Source organism: Melopsittacus undulatus, chromosome 8 (assembly GCF_012275295.1).
Source record: "Melopsittacus undulatus isolate bMelUnd1 chromosome 8, bMelUnd1.mat.Z, whole genome shotgun sequence".
NCBI lineage: Eukaryota > Metazoa > Chordata > Aves > Psittaciformes > Psittaculidae > Melopsittacus > Melopsittacus undulatus.
The window spans coordinates 33,909,433-33,929,118 of NC_047534.1; positions in this window are offsets into that span (position 1 = coordinate 33,909,433).

Here is a 19,686-nt window from a genome sequence, read left to right on the forward strand (position 1 = left end):
CAGAGAAAGGCTTGCTTTCTTTCTGTGCTTACATGGAAAGCAGCACCACATAGCTCTCACTCTATATGTATTTGCAGAACTAGAAGAAAGCAGCTGGACAGGAACCCCACAGCGTCCATGCACACAGCTTTCATGCCATGTTTAGTATTCATCTTGTATCCAGTGTCAGGGTCGTGCTGCAAGGCTTTGTGTGTCAAAATACAGGGAATATAAGACCTCAGGCACCCTGGATTGCCCTAGGGAGCTGGGATTGCTCCAGACACTGGTGCCCATGCTTCTGCAGCTGGAGCAGCTCCACCCTCCCTCCTGCACTAAGAGAGGGCTGGCAGCAAAAGCTCATTTCACCTTCCTCTGTGCCCCTTTGAAGTCCCTGGGAGTGGAAGTGGATGATAAAGTGGCAGTCAGTGCAATAAAAATTCAGCCTTGAAGGAGAACACATGGAAAAAGTTGTATCCAGCATCAGCACCGAGAGCAACCCTGTGGAGAAGGGCTGGGGGTGTTGGCTGAGGAGAAGCTCAACATAACCTGGTAGCATGTGCTTGCAGCCCAGCAATGTGGCCAGCAGGCCAAGGAAGGTGATTCTGCCACTCTGCTCTTGCGAGACCCCACCTGGAGTACTGTGTTCAGTGCTGGAACCCTCAACCCAAGAGTGATGTGGAGCTGTTGGAATGAGTTCAGAGTCATGAGTCCAGAAGCCTGGCCTTTCAGGAAGTGTTCTGTGACATGGCCAGCTTCTTGCAGAGGCACAACAACCTTCTCCAGCCCCTGTGCTGGTACCATTTGCCTGATGTCCCATCTGAATGGGTGAATATTGTTATACCACTTCTGGGGAAGTGATGTCAGGAAACGGTTACAGGTATTTGCCATTGTTTACAATGTGCTTTAGGAACTAGAAATCAGAGAAGCTTTCTGGGACATGGGGAAGTGTCTGCCAGGGGGAGTACAGGAGCAAATCTACCCAGTTTCTCGTTCCAGCTCTGCCACCGAGTCCTACATCTCTGCAGTGTTTGTTTTCCCTGTGTCATACTCTCACCTGTAAGGTAAGAATGTTTTCCTTCCCAAGCAGAGATTAGGTTACCCATTTCTGAAGCCCCTTTGTACTGGTGCTCTGAGAACACCCAGGCACTTTGTTAGGGCTGTCCTGTAACAGCAGTGGTTGCTGATGGGCACAGGTGAGCCAGCATATGCAAGGAGGGCTGAGCTACCACCTGCTTCCCTATATTGAGGGCATCACTTCCTCTAGTGCTCAGCGACACGTTGTCCATGTTCTTGTGTGCCTGGTTCCTACCTAACTGCACCTTTGGTCAGGCATGGCAGAAGTATAGCCACCTCAAAGGTGGTAAGATCCTGCAGAATTCCTAAGCAAAGACAGGGTACATGGCTCAGATTGGTCCTGTCAGCACGTTCCCTAGGGCACGAGGCTACAGCATGACCTCTACCTGTGTGTTAAGGAAAGGTGGATGCAAAGGTCTCGCTTGGTTTTCATGCCCTGTGTGCATGAAGGAATGCAGCTATGCAGTACAGGAAGAGGCTGAATTAGTCCAGCTGTTCAGACCTGTTAAGACCTGATTAGTCTGAAATCAGGAGGAATAGTTCTTACCAAATTTCACATGCTGGCATGACAGCAGGACTGACTGCTTCCATCTCCCTCTCCTGAGCTCAGCATGAGTTAAAGCACCACACTGTTCTTCTGCTTTCTCCATTCTTTTCATGAATTCTATTCCCCATTTTTAAAGGGATGATGCTTCTTCCCACTGCAAACAAGGCAAGAGTTTTGCATGTTCCTCCTTCTGAGTGTCATCTCCCAGAATAGACCATTATCAGGTAATTGCATGCACAGAGGCAGCTTTCCTGTGTAATAATGTTTCTCTTCCATCTATTAGTTTAGACTAAAACATTAGGTCATAGCCTCCTTGGCTCCTCTCTCACTCCTATAGCCATAGACAGCAGCCTTGTGTGGAGGGCTAATTCAGGGAGCTTCAGAAAAGAAAAAGGTGAGCGGGTCACAGGAGCAATCTCTTCTTGCCTCCACCACTTGCTGTGGGACCAAGAGTGGTGGCCCTAGTTCATATTGCAGCAGCAGATGATGATGTACAGGCTCAGTAAACCAGGTCTTTCCTTCTTGTAATGTGCAGTGCTTGGCAGGGGAAAGGTGATGGTGAAGGATGAAAGCATCTGGGCACAATGAAAGATGTGCACTTGGGAACGGATATCCAGCCGTGGACATCAGGCACCCAAGCACCCTCTTGCTTCTCTGGGCAGGCACGAAAAATCCAAAGGTTTCCATGGTGTTGTACCTGTACAATTGTCTTCAGATCGACACACCAAGCACATGGCCATGTTTCCCCAGGCAGCTGGTGAGTACTGCTGGGATGCATTTCCCAGGTCCAGAGCATGACTGCAGTTTGAGGCTGTTGTGGCCTGTCCCCAGCTGAGCAGCCTTCCATTTGCTTTCCATAGCTGGTCCCTGGAAAAAAGTTTCCTGAGGAATATATGAGTTCAGTGACCAAGACGTGAGTGACCAGGCCAGAAATGTGATGCAAGCACTGTCCCACCAGCTCTTCCTCTGCAACGGAGAGTCCTGTGTGACCCTGCCCCAGGCCCTGTTTGAATGAGTGTTTTGTACTCTCTTTGATTGGTTGAAGCAGTTTATGAATAAATTGCTTTTAAAGAAAATATTCATGGAGTAATTCCAAGAAAATGTGCAGAAACCTGAATCTCAGCAGGCAATGCGTGAGCAGGAGGCAGTGTTATGTTTGACAGCTCCTCGCTGTCCATGGTCCACACCACCCTGCTCTGGAAACTGAAGAAAAAAGAATGATTCCAAAGGTGGGTATGAGCTATTGGTGGTGTTGGAAGTGTTTTCCCTGTTAAACTGCACAGTGGGGACTCCTTCATTTATTAACACAGGAATATAGTAGGGGTAGGAAGTAAATGTCATATTTGAGGCTAAATGAAAGTGAGCATGGAGAGGAGGTTGCATGACAGCATGTCGTGTGTGGGGAGGGATGCTGGGTTATGGGGGTCTGTGTGGGTGAGTGAGGGTCATGGCTGAGTGTGCCCAGGAGAAACCACTGCCCTCCCTGCAGTGTGAAGGGCTGTTGGGCAGGTTGGTAACTGGTGGGACTGGTTTCCACCAGCAAATTTTGCACAGACCTCAGTGAGGGCTGGGGGCATGGCAGCCATGGTGACTGGTCCCATCTCTGATCTGTGCATCTGTGTGGCTGCAGGGTGGCAGTGGAAGAAACCCTCAGTGGATGGGATAATCCGTGGCTGTGTCCCTGGGACCTAGTGGCATTCCCACCATTGGAGTCCTGCTGGAGCTGGGTGGGTTTGCAGTGGCTGGGGCTGCTGCACTGATGGGCTGGGTGCAGGCAGCTTGTCGCTGTGGCCTGGTGGATAGGAGTGCTGTTCAGAGTGGTTTCTGGCTGCAGATGTCAATCAGTTTTAAGTGACATCTCATTAAATCACCTCATTTGACTCTGGCATACAAATACAAAATTGCTGTACTTCAGTGATATGATGTCTCACTAACAGCATCGTAGATATTTCTGTTTGCTGTAATGGATCAGGTGTTATAAGTCAAAACTGGTCATCTTTTTTGACTCAAAAATATTAGTCCTCAGAGTTAGCCTGACTGAATACCTATAGCTCATCCTCAATCTCTGAAGTGTATTTAATCAAGAGTTTAGAATATAGGAAGGAATTGAATATGTCAGGTGAAGCATTAATTTTGGATGGCAGCTGAAAATGCAGCTAAATAAAATACAAGGTGCACAGGATGGAGATTAGAAGTAGACAAAGACTGGTATTAATCTGACTTGTCTAGGGGCATGTATGGGGAGAATGGAAGAATACAGATGAATTATTTGCTGCTTCAGATAGGGTCTGGTGGGCCAGCTAAACAGAATACAATTAGAAATCAGACAAAAATTATGATTCAGAGAGCGGGAGCCGCTAGGATTGTTTATCATGCTGAGGGATGGAGAAGGGTATGGCAGCCACAGCGTTAGCGTGCTTGCACAGGGGAGAGGGTGAGGAGTGCTGCAGCTCCTTGTAAAGCAAATAAGCTGAAGTATTGAGTGTGGCTTTGTAGCTGGGTTCTCCCATAGTGAAAAATGAAGAAACGGAGTGTGCTGGAGAGCTAGAAGCAAAGTATTGAAGAACACACTGATATGGCAAGTTCATTGCTTGCTGGTGTTGATGTACCATTATTCCTGCCTTTGCCTTTGGGATTCACAGGCCTTGACTTGGCTGTGCTGTGCTAGTCCATTGATTACTACTGAGGCCGGTCTCAGCCTCCCAGTGCTTGCTGCCTTGCCAAGGCAAGTGGTACGTTGTCCCAGCTCCTGAGGCTGTTTCAGGACTGCCATTGGGCTGTGGTTTGGAAACAGGGTTAGTCTGAGGTAACTGATGCATTGGCCAAGAAGACAGTGTAGAGGTATACAGCAATGGGCAGCTGATGACATGGCAGGGTACCCCCTTCTCAGACTAGCCAAAACATTTTGGAAGTGCTTGAGTGTGGAGCTTGAAACTATCATCAGAGTAAATCCAAAACACCAGCTCTGTGAAACTGGCTCAGGTGTGGATGTTCTGAGGTTGGCTGGGGCTTGCTCCAAGCAAACGTGTCCCTTACAACAAGCAGGAGCTGATCCTGTGTTTCTGGAAAGCCTGCTGCACCATTTAGGGTCTGAGCAGAGGCAGGATGTGTGCGAGCAATGCAGCAGGCTAGGGGTCAGCAAACCCAGGTATATCTGTGGGTCAGGAGCCATCCAGACTTTGAGCATTGCCATACTCTTCTCATCTCTGGTGTTTCAGACCCATGCCTTATTGACCATCTTGCAGAGGAAAGGTTTTCCCTGGCCAATGTTGTCTGCAGAGCTCAGCCTCTTTGTGTCTTGCCAGCTAGCACGCTGGGATGGAGCTGTTACCTGGAGCTGTTTGTCAGCGAGCTGGGCACCATCTGTTGCCACAGCTGACCACTGAGATACGGAAAACCACACATTGGCTTGTATCTAATTTGTTTGCTATTTGATACTTGCATTTCTTGGCATAGCCTGGTTGGCCCCTGCCAGCAGGTGCTTAGAAAACATGGTGACTTTTATTTCAGCAATGTTTTCCCATCATGGGATGTGTTAGAAGAGCTACAATGAATGCAGAGAATTGACACCATTGAATGGTACTACTGAGTGTGATGGTTCTGCTCGTGCTGCAGTGTGTCAGTTCCATAGAAAATATCTTTTTGTTGTTTTGGTTATTGATTCTAACTTGGTATTTCCTGGCAGGGTGATTGCAATGAACCTGTGTCTGTGATTCAGCTGGGATTGTCTCTCCTGGGTCTTGAGGAGGTGTGCTATGTGAAAACTGACACTGTGGTCTGTCACACTCGCTTTGTGCAGAGGAGCTGTTGCCAGGAGATTTTTTTTGTTAATGCTTAAAGGTCATAATTAACATCAAATGAACACAAATGTCCTCAGGAAATATGTTTCTACCAGGCATCAAATTAAGGACAGATGAAAGTCGCCCAAGTCAGACAATGGCATTAATGAAGACAGAATGGCACCAGTTTTGATTTCTCCCATTATTTATATGAATTGGATGTGAAAATTGACTAAATAGTATTTAATAATGATGTGCATAGGAAAGAGCCTTAGCCCTGGTGAGGAATTTTTATTGCTGTAGTCTCCCAGCTGTCCAGCAAGAAAAAACAGCTCATGTGTCCCTAAACCCTATCCCTTGTCAGTGCTGAAACTGGTATTTTTAGCAGCAGTTTGTCCCACCTGTTTTAGCTGTGTGCTTTAGGAGAGGATTAGCTTTATCCTAACAGTGCCTTCTTTGCACCATACCTTACAAGTATTTGTGGTAGAAACCCTTGAAGACAAACCAAGCCTTCATCAGCTGGCTGTGACAGCCCGTCACAAGGTGAACGCTTGTACAAGGCCAAGTGATGTCTCTCTTTGGTCATTGTTGCATTCTTGAGTAATAAAATCCAAGAAAGATGATGGTGGGGTTGTAGGGATCCAGGTTATGCCTTTACTAGACAGAGGGGCAGATGCTGCTGTTGTTTGTTATGAACAGTTTTGCAATAGCACTCAATGATTTGAACTCTCACATCTGCAAAAACCAAAGGATGAGGAGAAAGGGTGGATTTCAGCTCCACAGACCTTGTGCTCACTGCCTTAGGCACTGAGACCTGTGGTGAACCATTGCCCTGCCACTGTGACCCCACAGAAGAATCCCCTATAGCAAACACCAGACAGCCCTGTCCTGAGCAGAGCAGCATTTCTAGCAGGAGCAAAGCCACAGGGAGGAAATGGAGACCTGTGAGGTAGCCAAAGCACCACTGCTTGTTTCATATGGTACTAACATTGTAACCTGATGGGAACACGAAGATGAACTTCAGGAGACCGAAGCAGACACAAGGACAGTGTCATGAAATCTGGAAGCAGCATCAGGGATCCTAAGGTGTCTCTGGTGCTCCCGCATAACTGGAAGTTTCAGCCCTCTCAGGGAGGCAAATCAGCCTTTTCCCTGAGACTGGCTGTGCCATCACGAATCCTCTGTTTCCTCCTGCACTGAAAGCAGTTGCTTTTCCCTTCTTTCGCTTCTCCTGGGAAAGGCAAATTGATTGTAGGGAGTTCAAAGAACGAAAGCTGAGCAGGTGGCTTTCTAGATTATACACTTTTCTTGGCAAGAGCTACTTCTCTGAGCAACGTTCCTATCTGCAAGAGAGAAACACAGAGAGCACTTTAATTCCCTGGAATGGGAGCAGCGGCGGCTGGAGAGTGAAGGCTCTGCAGAGTGAAGCTGAAAGGATGAATCTGTTTAACTGCACATGCTATTAAAACAGGCGGCTGGACAGAAAATTGCCTCTAATGGCATCCAGAATGGCTGAGATGTCAGATGGGGATTTAGTGCCATTGCCTGTGTGCTTATGTCTGCCTGAGAGATGCAGTGCAAAGCACAGCTGTGCCCCTGCCTTCTGCTGTGGTGGAGCACCAGCCCTATGGGCAGAGGGGCCTGGCACATGCCCTGCTCAGCACAGGCTGCAAGGACACAGGGTGAGGGGGAGGGAGGTGTGAAGCCTCTGCTCTCACACTGTATTACAGGAGGTGAACATCTTCCTCTCAGAGAGGGCACCTCAGTCCTGTGAGGTCCCTGCTGAGTGGCTGGTTTGTGCCAAATGGCAGGGAAATAGGCCATGAAACCACCATAATTTTTAATGCCCATTCAAGGAGTGGTGATATTCATCTTTTCCTGGAGGGGCTCCCATGGGATTTCTGATCTCCTGGGGTGTGACTGTCATTATCTTAACACTACTGCACTCTGTGATATTTCTGCTACCCGTGTCCATCAGGAAAGGTGATGTACCCTCAATGGACACACGAGGGACATGGAGGCAGAAAGTGCAGGGGATCGGCTAGTGGGGATCTAAGCTCCATGGAAGAGCAAGGAGCCAAACTTCTCCCTAGGATTGCAATGCAGCCCTTACCTTCCCCGTGCAAGCCACAACTCCACAAACTCTGTGTACCACTAAGTCCAAGGAAAACTTGTAACTGGGGGGGTTAAGCTTTTCTTCCAGACAGATGAATGAGAAATGATGAGGGATAAAGGTAATTAAAGGCATCAGATGTCTTTTGAATGTTGGTTGTTTTGTAAGTGATTGAACAGAAACTTTTGAAAGCAGAGTTTAAGCAAGCATGAGATTAGCCAAGATTAGTAGGGATTTCTGCCTGGTAGTGTAACTCTAATGTCTGTCAGTCAGTAATCCTTCTTTCAGGTCAGTGAATCTTCATGTAAGAAGGAAAAAAATACAGGTTATATGAGAGAGTTCAGGGATTTTACTTATCATGTGAAAGGGATTTAGAGCTGTTTTCAGCACCTGAACTGCACCTGACATTTAAGGGTGGTTGGACTCGCAGAGGAAGGCACAAAAACATCTTCTCTTGTGTTATGTTGATGCTTAAATGGAGAGTTGCCCAAAATCCTTCAGTCACGGAATTTTACTGGTCCCTTCATATAATGATATCTGAGCCTGTCATTTAGGACAAGATAAATTTTCCTTCCCCAGAGATTGTTTTACTTGGAAACCCTGGTCTGCATAGCATGAGCACAGGCTTCAATTCAGTAGTATCTGTGAGAGCCAATCGACCCCTTTGCTTCAGTGAAACTACCCATGTATCACACTGATGATGAGAGCTTTGTGCTGATGGGAAACAAAGAAAACCCAAGCTTTCCTACAATTGAAACACTTTCCCACCACAGGCAGGACTTCCCTATGCAGGGCTCTGCATTGGCAACAGCGAGCTGTGAGCTGGCCTACACCAGCTGCCTTCACACCTTGGTGTGGGCTGAGAGGTCTCTGTGCTGTGCCTGGTTACAAGATGTACAGCACAGCCTTCGCTGCAAGGCTGCATCTCACCATCCCTGCTGGTTTTGTTTAACCACCTTCTTCCTTCTCATGGGTTGCAATGTGTTTTGAGCAATCAAACATCTTTTGGCCATGTTGGCGCAGGCTTGTCCTTGGCTCTTTCTTTCAGCTAGGGTGAGCAGAGGCCTCCCCAAGGAAGTTCATGCTGCTTGTTGCTGTTGTGCCACAATCTTCTACCTTTTTTTCTGGTTCTTCCAGCGAACAGTAACCACTGCAAAAACCAAAGGACATCAGCGAACGCTGAGCAAAGTGGTCATGAGAAGATTCCCAATGAGCAAGTCAGATCTCTTCAGAGGGCGCATCTATCTCTGCTTGTGCTTGGATTGGCTTGAAGAGCCAAAGCCACTTTAAGTCTCTTCTGTTCTGTCATTAACTTCAGGCACTGCAGTGCACCTGGTCACTGTGTTAAAAATCCTTTAAAATGCTGTATGAGGGGGAAAACAAAGCCTTTGCTGTAACAACTGCAGGTGCTGCAGCAGCAGGACAATTAAACTGGTTAGATAAAGCAGACAGCCCCTGCTTTGCTGGTCTATTCTTTTCATGTAAGTTTGTGCTAAAACTGCTCCCTTTGGCTGCACAACCTGAGCAGAGGGTGAGAGCTGTGCCCATCCTTTCAGGCAGGGCAAGGTGTCTGAGAAAGTGATGAAGGCTTATCCCCTAATGCCTGGGGCACCTTTGAGCACCTGCGTGTGTGAGAGACCACTTACACGCTGCCACACCTGCATTTAATCATTGTCACGCTGAGGCTGAGGATGTCTCCATGTGATGGATGTGTGAGGCCCCACGTGTGCGGCTGTGGTGGTACCGCAGAGTGGCCCCTTCCTGGGGAGGAGGTGAGCCAAAGCCTGATATCACAGGGACACTGGCTGCATGGAGAAGAGGCTTGTTTGGTATAGATAAAGTGATCCCAGGCTGAATGTCCTTGACTGAGACATGAGTGTCCTTTCCATGGAGCATACATGTTATTTCATCATATAGGCTTTTACTAGGGCTATTTCTTTACTCATTCTACAGGCTTAATCAAGTTCACCTATTTCCAAGAGTTGAGCTCATGCTGAAGGTGCTCCTGCCCCACAGCAGCCATGAGTCAAAGCCTTTCTAGGGGAAACATTTGTGTTAAGGTACCAGATGTGATGTTTGTGAAGGGTTACAGTGTGTCCACGACTGTAACAGTGTGACTCAGCTGGTATGCTGTAACTTGGTTGTCTGCTTGTACCCCTAGAAAAGATCTGATCCAGTTTCCCAGTGGTTAAATGGTGTTAAACATAAATGAACAGCTAAAATGGCCTAGATTTAAAAGTTAATTAAGATAAAGCAAATTTGCCTTAAATTCAGACTATTAGTTAATGTAGACTAAATTTCTTGTTTGGCAAGCACTGAGCTGCAGAACTACCCATGGATTCAAGGCAGCTCCCAGTGGGTTAGTGCTTGGCTGCTGCTCTGTGCTTGAAAACTGGCCATGAGGTGGGAGAACAGGCACTTAACCAAGAAGCTCTGAGGTAAAGGAACCCCATTCTGTGAGGCCATGTTCTGTCATTATAACCTCTCCTGCTTTGGCTGAGCCATATGGCAGCAGTTCTTTCACAGTTCAACCCTGGGGTGCAGGTGATGCCAGTCTCCTGCTTGTAGATTATCTGGTGCATTGTTAAACTGGACAGCAGTGTGGGCTGCAGCAGATCATTGCACTCCCCAGCAGTCACTGTGGTACCGAGCTTCCATCCCTCTTATCTTGCCAAACAGAAGGGAGCACAGAGGTGCTGGCTGTGATCAGGGTTGTCTATGTTTACCCTGCTCCTGCCCTCTGAGGAGACCCTGCCCAAGCCTGGCTCCCATTGAAGGGCAGCATCTTGCCCTCACAGCAAGGTGTAACCACTGAGGAGGCTGCAGCAGCAAGGATGCAGCCTGGGACTAGGTTCAGCCCATGGTCATGTTGAGGCGTGTGACTACCTTGGCCCCTTTGCCTGCTCTGGCACCAAGGTGAAGGCACTATCTTCCATGCCTTCCATGTCAGGGGAAAAGCTTTACTTATCTTTTTCTTGCCTTCTTCGTCTTGGAGGGAGGTTGGGGGTGGTATAGACGCACCATAGCCTCAGAAACATGTAGGTTTGGGGGGAATCACATTGTTCAGCCTGGAGTTTCTAGGTTTCATGCATTGTTCAGCCTGGAGGAAGTCTCTGACCCACTGTTAAGCTGGCAGCCTGTCCTCTGTATGAACAGCTGAGATTTTCTGTGCTGACTGAATGCCCTCCTAGCTTGGAAGGGGCTGTACTGTTAATTACTCTGCTTGGCTAGGCTTCTGCACTTGTGTCTTCCAAAATCACAGAGTTCAGTGGTGCAAACCACTCTGTCACTGTAACTGGAAACTGGGCAATGTAGAGAGCCCACACCACATCCACATGCAAGGTTTTAAATGAGCTCTACTATCTGTGTGAAGAGAAATCCCTAGGAATCATCTTCCACTCTTCCTTTCAAATCATCAGGGCACATAAAAGACTGCTGACTAACGGAGGGGAGATAAGTAGGGACAGGAGTCTCCTGGAGGCCTGGAGCAAGCACAGTATGTCTCCATTTTTGCTGTGACTGTGTGGGAAACAAGGAGAACTGCTCGTCTTGACCTCCAGATTGCACAGAATGAAGCCTTCCTGGATGAGCTGAACAAATGTGCCTACTTTGAATCAAAGCTGCCTTTTTGCTGTGCTTTGCAAACATGAAATAAGTTGCACAGCTTTGGTATGACCCTCGGCCTGCTGGTTTTCAATATTGATTTTACATTGTTTCAGATGTATATTTCTAAATATATTTTATTCACTTGGCATCTTTATTTGAGCTTAATATTCATCTGTGGTGTGAGAAAAATGAATATTTCAGGCCTTGCATTACGTATGTAAGCACTGCTGGCATCTCGAGCTTAAAGACCTTGGTGTGGTTATTGGAGCCTCACACATGTTTTTGGTGTCTTCTAGCAGAAGATGGAGAAGTTCTGCTGGAGAGCAGTGCCTGGCTGCAGCACACCCTGTGCCGCACGGTGAGGATGGGGAGCCTGGAGGAGCTGCCCCCATGCTGGGAGCTTAAGAACCTCCTTCTCAGACACCAGCCGTGAGCCCTTTGCTTTTGCCCTTCAGCAGCAGTGGCTGCACTTCTCCTCTCCCACCTCTGCTTCTCCCTTTGTTGTGATTTTCCTCCTGCTAGGTCTTTCCACCATCCCCACCCTCTCACCCCCCACAGGGGGAGCATGGTGCAGCTCCCTGGCAGTTGCCATAGAGATAACAGAGCCTTATCTCCACCTCTGCTTTTCTCTCCTACTGTGAAAGATGCTCCTGCCCCTCTGTAGCTTGTCTGGCTGAGCCAGCTGCATCATCCCAAATGAGCCAGCCTGCCCTGCTCCCTGCCACATGAGTCCTGAAGACTGGTGAGCTGCATACCCCTGTCTTGGGGTGGATGAATGAGACATTATATTGTGCTTCAGGCTCCCAGGCACAGGAATGGAAGATGCTGAATGTCCAAGTAGCCCCATGGCACAACTGGACTCGATGATCCTGCTGGTGCTTCCTAGCTCTTGCCCCTAAATCTCAGTTCACCTTCTACTTTCAAGCTGCCAGAGACCCTGGTCCTCTTTTGCATGCAACAGCCGGAGCAATGAGAGTGTCAGTGCCTATGAACAGCAGGATGTCATGAACCCCTGCTCCCCTGGCTGAGGTGTGTAGGAGAGAGGCAGATGGACAAAGAAGGGTCTTCACAGCAGTCAGTCCTTTCATTTCCCTCCCTCTGTGCCCTGGGTGTGACTCCAAGTTGACTGCAATCTAACTCAGTAGCAGTACAGTGATACTCAGTGCTGATGACAGGCTGGATGATGAGAGGTAACTGGTTCTTTTCCTGATCTAATCTTACACCCCAGGGGAACGAGATCATGTGGAAACTAAGCAAAGTGCTGAGCGTTAGTGTCCTCTGCTGACCTCATGAATATGATTATCTGTAAGGGTGAACTTTTACTTGGCAGCTTTGTACATGCTGTTCCAGAGCTATTATCTCGTACGTTGATTCAATATGATCAATATCCCTTCAAGAAGCTTGTCCTAAATCCATCTGACAAATTATTAATAGAAGTCATTTGAGCAGTCGGGCTATTCAGGAAACTGAGACTCCTTACTTGTTCAGAAGCATGGCTGCTGGGAATGCAGGATGCAAAATGCTAATTGTGCTTCGCACTTTCCTAAGGAGAACTTCTGACAGAAGAGAAGCCTCGTTCTTTTGAAGTGCAGCAGAAATAGCAGCGCAACTGCTCCGAACTCAGACACTACTTTTGATCAGGTGCAGACAGAGGTACCCTGAGCCTGTATTTTCCTCCCAAGTTTGCAGACATTTAGAGGAGCTGTTGTGTCTTTATATGGCAAAAAATGAACAGAACAGCGGAGAACTTAGGAAAGTTTAGAAAAGGGAGTGTATTCGAACAGTTTCTGAAGCAATGCAGGGTAAAACCTGTCCTGCTTCCACCTAAAGTGGAGCAGAGAGATTATGAACTAGATGATACTCCTAAGGTCTAGTACCAGTTAATTGTCGGATGATACAGAAAATACGATCTTAAAATCATAGAATCATAGAATAGTTAGGGTTGGAAAGGACCTTAAGATCATCTAGTTCCAACCCCCCTGCCATGGGCAGGGACAGCTCACACTGAACCATGCCACCCAAGGCTTCATCCAACCTGGTCTTGAACACTGCCAGGGATGAAGCATTCACTACCTCCCTGGGCAACCCATTCCAGTACCTCACCACCCTAACAGTAAAGAATTTCTTCCTTATATCCAGTCTAAACCTCTGCTGTTTAAGTTTCAACCCGTTACCCCTTGTCCTATCACTACATCTTCCTCATCTTCAGCAGGATACAGGGGATTTGGCTAGAGTTGGAACCACAGAGAGATGGCTCTGTGTTCCCTGCAGAGACTCAGATGGAAAGATGCTTTGACAGGATAAATCAGATGCAGGACAAAGACTTTCTGACCGCAGCTGGTTTCAGTGGGCTTATTTTAATTGGAAAGCTCTGAGCTGAGGGTAAAACCCACTGATGGCTCAGAGCTGAGCCATAAAGGAGTTGTAGGGTGTTTATTTTCAATACTTTTTGAGATTTCCTGTTCCATACTGACACCACTACTAAAATGCTAAAAGCTCTGAAGGGATGGGGAACTTGTAGAGTTTGCTTTCCTGCTGAGTGGCCACTAGCAGGGATATTCTACCTATAGGTCAGAACCCACAGAAAATTGCTTCTGTCATTCCACAAATCTGCTTCTGTCATTCAAAAGAGGAAGATTTGGCTGTAAAGAAGGTGCTGACTTGGCCCTCTGAAGCTGAGTTTGAGACATCCTGAATTGTTTTGGGAAAGTGCCTAATCCTTGTACGCTTCTTTCCTAGTAAGGCTGGACTCTTCCTGTCACAAGCTGTTCCTGGCAGTGACAATACTGTATATTCAAGGTCCTGCCACTGCAGGATCCCGATCTTGTCTGGAGGCAGATAGTTATCCAACTGAAGGATAGGTATAAAAGTCAAAATACAGGATGTGGAAAGTGCAAAACTAGATCATATAAAATCAGATTCTGTCATCACATTACTCATCAGTACATTGGATTGTGAGCCGAGGTTATTTAGCCATGTGCCAACTGACACTACCTCTGGATTTCAGGCTTTTACTGCTTTTGACTTTTCCTTCTTGTCTTATGGCTCATGGCTGAGTGTTTTAGGCCTCAAAACTGTCCCAGTAACACTTTAGAGCCACTGGGATTATAACTATGAAATAGTAAAATGAAAAAACCCTCTACTTTCTCCCCATGCTGGCTTGAGGAAACAGATCAAACAGATTACAGGTTTGAGACAATCCAGCTGTGGATATGCTTCCCCAAGAACTGGAGCCTTCTTATGTTTATGATTGCAACAACTTTATGTGTGCATGTCCCCTCTAGAGTGCCCAGCCTGTTGTCCAGCAGAAGCAGCCACTGACTCAAGCAGCCTGCCTGGCACCCGGTGCACTGGCTGCTGTAGCAACACCTGGGGAGGGAGTGACAGGTTTAATACTGTTATAGCTCTGCTGAATGATGTTGCTGGAGCTGCAATAAAGCTGCAGCAGCTGAAGCCAGGGCTCTGCTGGCCGGGTGAGGGATATTCCAGCTGTACCAATCACTGCAGGGTTTCCAGAAACACATCTGCATTTCTTCTCCCAGAGTGTTCTGAAGGAAGCTTCAGGGCAGCACCAAGGGACACAGGTGACCAACGGCTCCAACACAGCCCCAGGCTCTGTCCTAAGGGGAAAACTAGTCTAAACATGTGAAAGTCTGTCTGCGTGCATCTGTGTGAGGAGCATGCTGAGTTTTTCACTTCTTCCTCATGCTGCTGAGTCAGAGGGGCGGCTGCCTGCTTGTCTGCCTCACCATGAGCACCAGGTGAGCCTCTGGGGCAGTCTGAACACCAGCTTCTTGAAGGCTCATTTGGGAGGCTTGTGGTGAACTTGCCTTTACAGGTTGCCTGGTTATTTGTGCCCGTGGTGTCTTCATTGCTGCCACCTTGTAGTGCTCATGAATATGGCCCGGCACAGCTGTCTGTGGTACTGTTACACCAGCTGGATGAGGATGCACAGTATCCACTTCTTCCAGAGACAATTCAAACAAACAAGATAAATATGTCCCATATTAACACATCATCAGTAACCGAGTGTACAAAGGAAGATGATGGTAGCCTCAATGGAAATCATCTGTGCGAAGCCAAAGGTGCTTCTAAATTTCCATTACTTCTTGCCAAGATATTCTCTGCAAAAACAAAAGTTATATTTTGAGCATAAACTCTGCCTTGCTTTAGGGTTGGAGAATCCCAGGATTGGTTTCTGTTTGTTTGTTTGTTTGCTCCTTTTTGCACCCATTTCCTGGCTGTTCCTGCTTGAAAGCTTTACTGGATAATGACTGAGTCCTTTTGTCTTCCCTGCCGAACAAAGCAATTTGTCACAAGTGAAGTGTTTCATACATCAGGTTTTTGCAGACAAACCGGAAAAGAGCTTGGATGCTTCACTTCTCTGAACTTGCTGCCAGATCTCATGGGCTGTCATATTCAAGCTATATGACAAAAGCCTGCTTTGTAGTAACCCCACGGGAGCCTGACTCAACTATTCTTTAATAGAGACAGGGCCATTCTCTGAGCAGTAGCCTGAGTTGTGCTGCCTTTGTGCACAAGGTTGTGGTGGTTCTCTTTCATGAAAGGCCCCACAAAGTTCAGAGGGGTTATCTGGTGAGTAGGCAGGTTTGTGTGACCGGGTGTCTTTGGGTTGTCACTATGTCAAGAGGAACCTTCTTTAATTACAGTGATCCATAAAATCTTCATGTTTGTTAGTAGGCATTGCCATGCTGTCAGTTAGGTCACCACCATGTCTAAACCTGCTCTCAGGCAGGCTTGCTCACTGCCTTCCTAGAGCAGAGGAGGTCTTCTCCTGAGGTCTAGGCCTCTCTGGAGCCCTGAATGTGTTTGAAATCAGCCAGGTTTAGTTTTGTCTACGGCTGGACAGGGATGTGGTCTAGGCAGTCCCATCTGCTGGCAAGTATCCTCAGCTCAGCTCTTGATAAATGAAGTGTGCCCTTGTGGCCACAGGAGAGCTGGGCTACTAGCCATTGGTGTGGGCAGAAAGCAGGTGAGCTCTAAGGCTCAGTGAGCTCAGATATGCTTTTGAGACTGCTCTTCATCCCAGAGCATGTGCAAGGCATCACCCCAGTGTTACAAAGGCCTGCTGCACCTGCCTCCATGCTCCGTGCAGGGTGAAGGTGTTTGAGTATTGAGACCACTGGAATTTGAGGCTGGTCCTTCAAAGGGGACGTCTTTTCTTAGCTTGAGTTCAAAGCTTTTGTGCAAATTCTCTAGGTAAAATTTCATGAGGAAAGTCTAAGTGCAGATCAGCAGAGGTGGTAAAAGGGAGTGGGTAGGAAAGAAACTTGCTCTGCTCAAAAAAGTCTGTTTTAATTAAACATTGTGAAATAAGGGGGCTCTAAGTATGCCAGCCAAGTATTCTCATAAGAATAGAACTATCTGTGTGTTGTATCTTCACTAAGACCAGGTTTTTGTTTCAGGGTCTTTTTTTTCTTTACCTTTCCTTCTTTCTTTAATTTCTATAGGCAATTAGGCTGCCTGTATTCCCTGTAGTGGATTAAGGTGGTGTGTGCCTGTGTCCCAAATTCTTACTGGAAGGGAGTAGTTATGTAACTGGCAGGAGGAGATCAAATTTCCCTCTGTGCTGGGTTCACTCAGTCAAAGCATTATCAGGGGAATAGACATGCCAAAGTAGGCTTAAATAAATAGAGCAGAGGCAATGCACCTCAATGATATATGGGAAGGTTATGGAGAAGGAGGCAGTAGTTTTAGTTGTGATTTAGGAGTTTAAAGTGGCAATGGCAGATTGAGGGTAAAACCAGTTTTTATCTGTATATCACAAGTAGCTGATTATTTTCACTGAAAAGTGTTTTTCCCTGACTTTCATTTTTCAGTCCAGTCTTAGCTGTCCTGTGTGAAATCTGGCAGTCTGTGTAGGATCAGAGCCCATTCCCATTGAAACCAGTGTAAGGGCCTCCACAGGCCTGTCAGCTCTTCAGGGTCATATCAGCTTTGCAGATATTTCATCAACTATATACACTTTTACAGCAACTGATTCTAAATCATTGAAGTTCTCTTTTGGAACATGTAAGATATGTTATCAGGTAGCATTCTGATGACCACTAGCCTCCTAAACACCAAGGGTAAAGGAAAGAACAAAGTGGTGTTTGATTTTGAGTGCTAAGAACAAAAAATATTGTCTCTATTTGGTTTGAAACAGAGCCATGCACATGCTTGTGAAGTCCTGTGTAGCCTTTGCAGTTCTGTAGTGTTTTCCCACCATGCATGCAGCCTTTGTACAGGCAATGTGTGTGTGTGCACATGTGTGTATCTATATCTATATATATAAATATATACTTTTGCTTCCTACAGGGGTTCACATTGCTCACCTTCCCCCCCCCTCGTCCTGTTGTAAATACAGACGGGTTGTAGTTCCTTTCTAACAAAATATGTTTGGCTTTAAGGCATTTAGAGTTTTTCTGTCATGTCTGGAAAACAAAAGAGAAGCTATAGCCTCAACTATTACTATCGTTCACATATTACTGCTCACTCGTGCACTCTGCTTCCTTGTTTTCTCAGAACTTGGTGTAACAGAGCCACATTTTCATTGCTTATATGTCCCTTTCTTCCTTAAGCTTAATAAAAGCCAGCTATAAAGCAGCCATATAGTGCTTTCACAGTGCTAGAGCATACCCAGAGAGGAGGTCTGATGGGCAACTTGGTAAAAGACAGATTAACTTGAAGGAGTTCCAAGTTTAATAAAGACCCTTCAACAAATTTCAGTTGGGCTCTGGAGAGGTTAGAACAGGGTATGTGAAGGACAAAATCATCTCTCAGTGCTCAATAGGAGCAGAAGGTCTATAAACCCTGGAGAATCATCGACATTTCTTGCTCTTTGCCTCTTATTTCTGATCTGAAAATCATCAAAGCCCTAGTCTCTTCAGAGCTTTATCACTGTAAAAGGTGCTCTTTCCTGACAGCCTTAGCTGGCTTTGGAATAGAAAGATTCACTGGAAATGCCCCTTGTGCACCTCAGTGGTGGTACATTATTAGACACTGATCCTGATTTCTTTATATCCATTGCAAAGATGAGAAAATGCCCACCTTTGTTAAATGTGAATGTTTACAGAGAGACAGAAAGAGATACCAAAGGATGGGGGAAGATGGAAATGAGAATGTCACTCACTTTTCCTCTTGGGACTGGCGTAGCTGAGTCTCACTGAGCTCTTCTGAGGCCTGCCTCTGCTTGGTAATGAAAACAGGGCTGGAAATGATGGCTTAGCTAGAGCAATATGGCAGCTGGGCTCTGCTCATTACAAACAGCCTGTGCCAGTATGGAGTTGTGGAAAATCTCTTCAGTTCCTCTACTACCTTTCAAGCGCTCCTTATTTTCCTTCCCTCCCTTCTGCACACACGTGCAGCCTGCTGCTAGCAGGTCCTGTGCATACTGCTTTGTGTTTGGCTTCCTACTACAGGCCCTTGGCTGTTCCATCAGCTGTTTTCAAACAACCTTTTGTGCCAATCTAATAAACACTGAACATCTCATTATAGAGAAAGAATGATCCTAGATGCTTCTCTGACTGGTACTGTAATACCTATTTCTTAAACAGCAGTTGTGTTCTTAATCTTCCAAAAATGATAGAGCGCTTTGAGAACCAGCCATGTCTGGGCCTCCCTTACCTGCTGTTTCTCGTTTCTGTGAAGAAAATTATTAATAAAATTACATGACAAAGTCTTTAATCACAATATGAAGGTTAATGTAAGGGCTTATGCTGAGCATTTCCCTCAAAGCTTAGCAGAAATACTCGATTTCCGTGCATGTTACAATTGATATACCAGCTATTGCCAGGTTATTATTGGCTTTATAATAAAGAACCACATGGTTGGAGACAAAGTTGAACTGTGCTGTGGCAATACATCACTGTGGAGTTGTGTAGGAGGAGCCTTATAGAAAGCCCTGTTCAATTATGTAAATATTCTCAAAATTCACTTCAGGAGATATTCCCATTCCCTCATGAGGGATTTGCACAGGAATTGGTTCTCAGCCTCATAAATATTTGCAGCTCAAGTAAAAGGAAACTGTCAATTGGCTAAGGGGTTGCATATGGCAGGAACAGAGCTGTGTGATGTGCCTGGTTGAAGGTGTAAGAGTGGGACAACTCAGCTCTGCAAGGTTTTCAGTTCAGCTGGGCAAGTGCTTTCAAGCAGGAATGGTCTTTAGTTCTTTTATGCCTCACTAAGCACAACGGGATCCCAGACCTAGAGATGCTACTGCGATAACAATAAACGTGACCATAAGCTGCAGTTAAACCAAAGATTTTAAATGTATTTGTTGCATGATTGTCTGGCTTTGCTTCTAGGGTCTACATGAGCACAAGTCCTAACCCACTACTGTGTTGTTTGAAAACAACCATCAGAGACTCTTGTGTGGACATGAAGAAAGTAAAGAATGTGATGGGATGATGCGAAGGTATGATGCAAGAGTTGTTTTGGTACTGTACATGTGTCTGATAATGAATGCTGGGGGTTTGCCTTGCTTAACCATAGACTAAAGTAGAGTTCATCCTCATCAGAACGTGATAAACCTTGTTCAAAGGCTTGTTTGTTGTTCCCTCTGAATAGCAACATGCAGTAGTGGTATA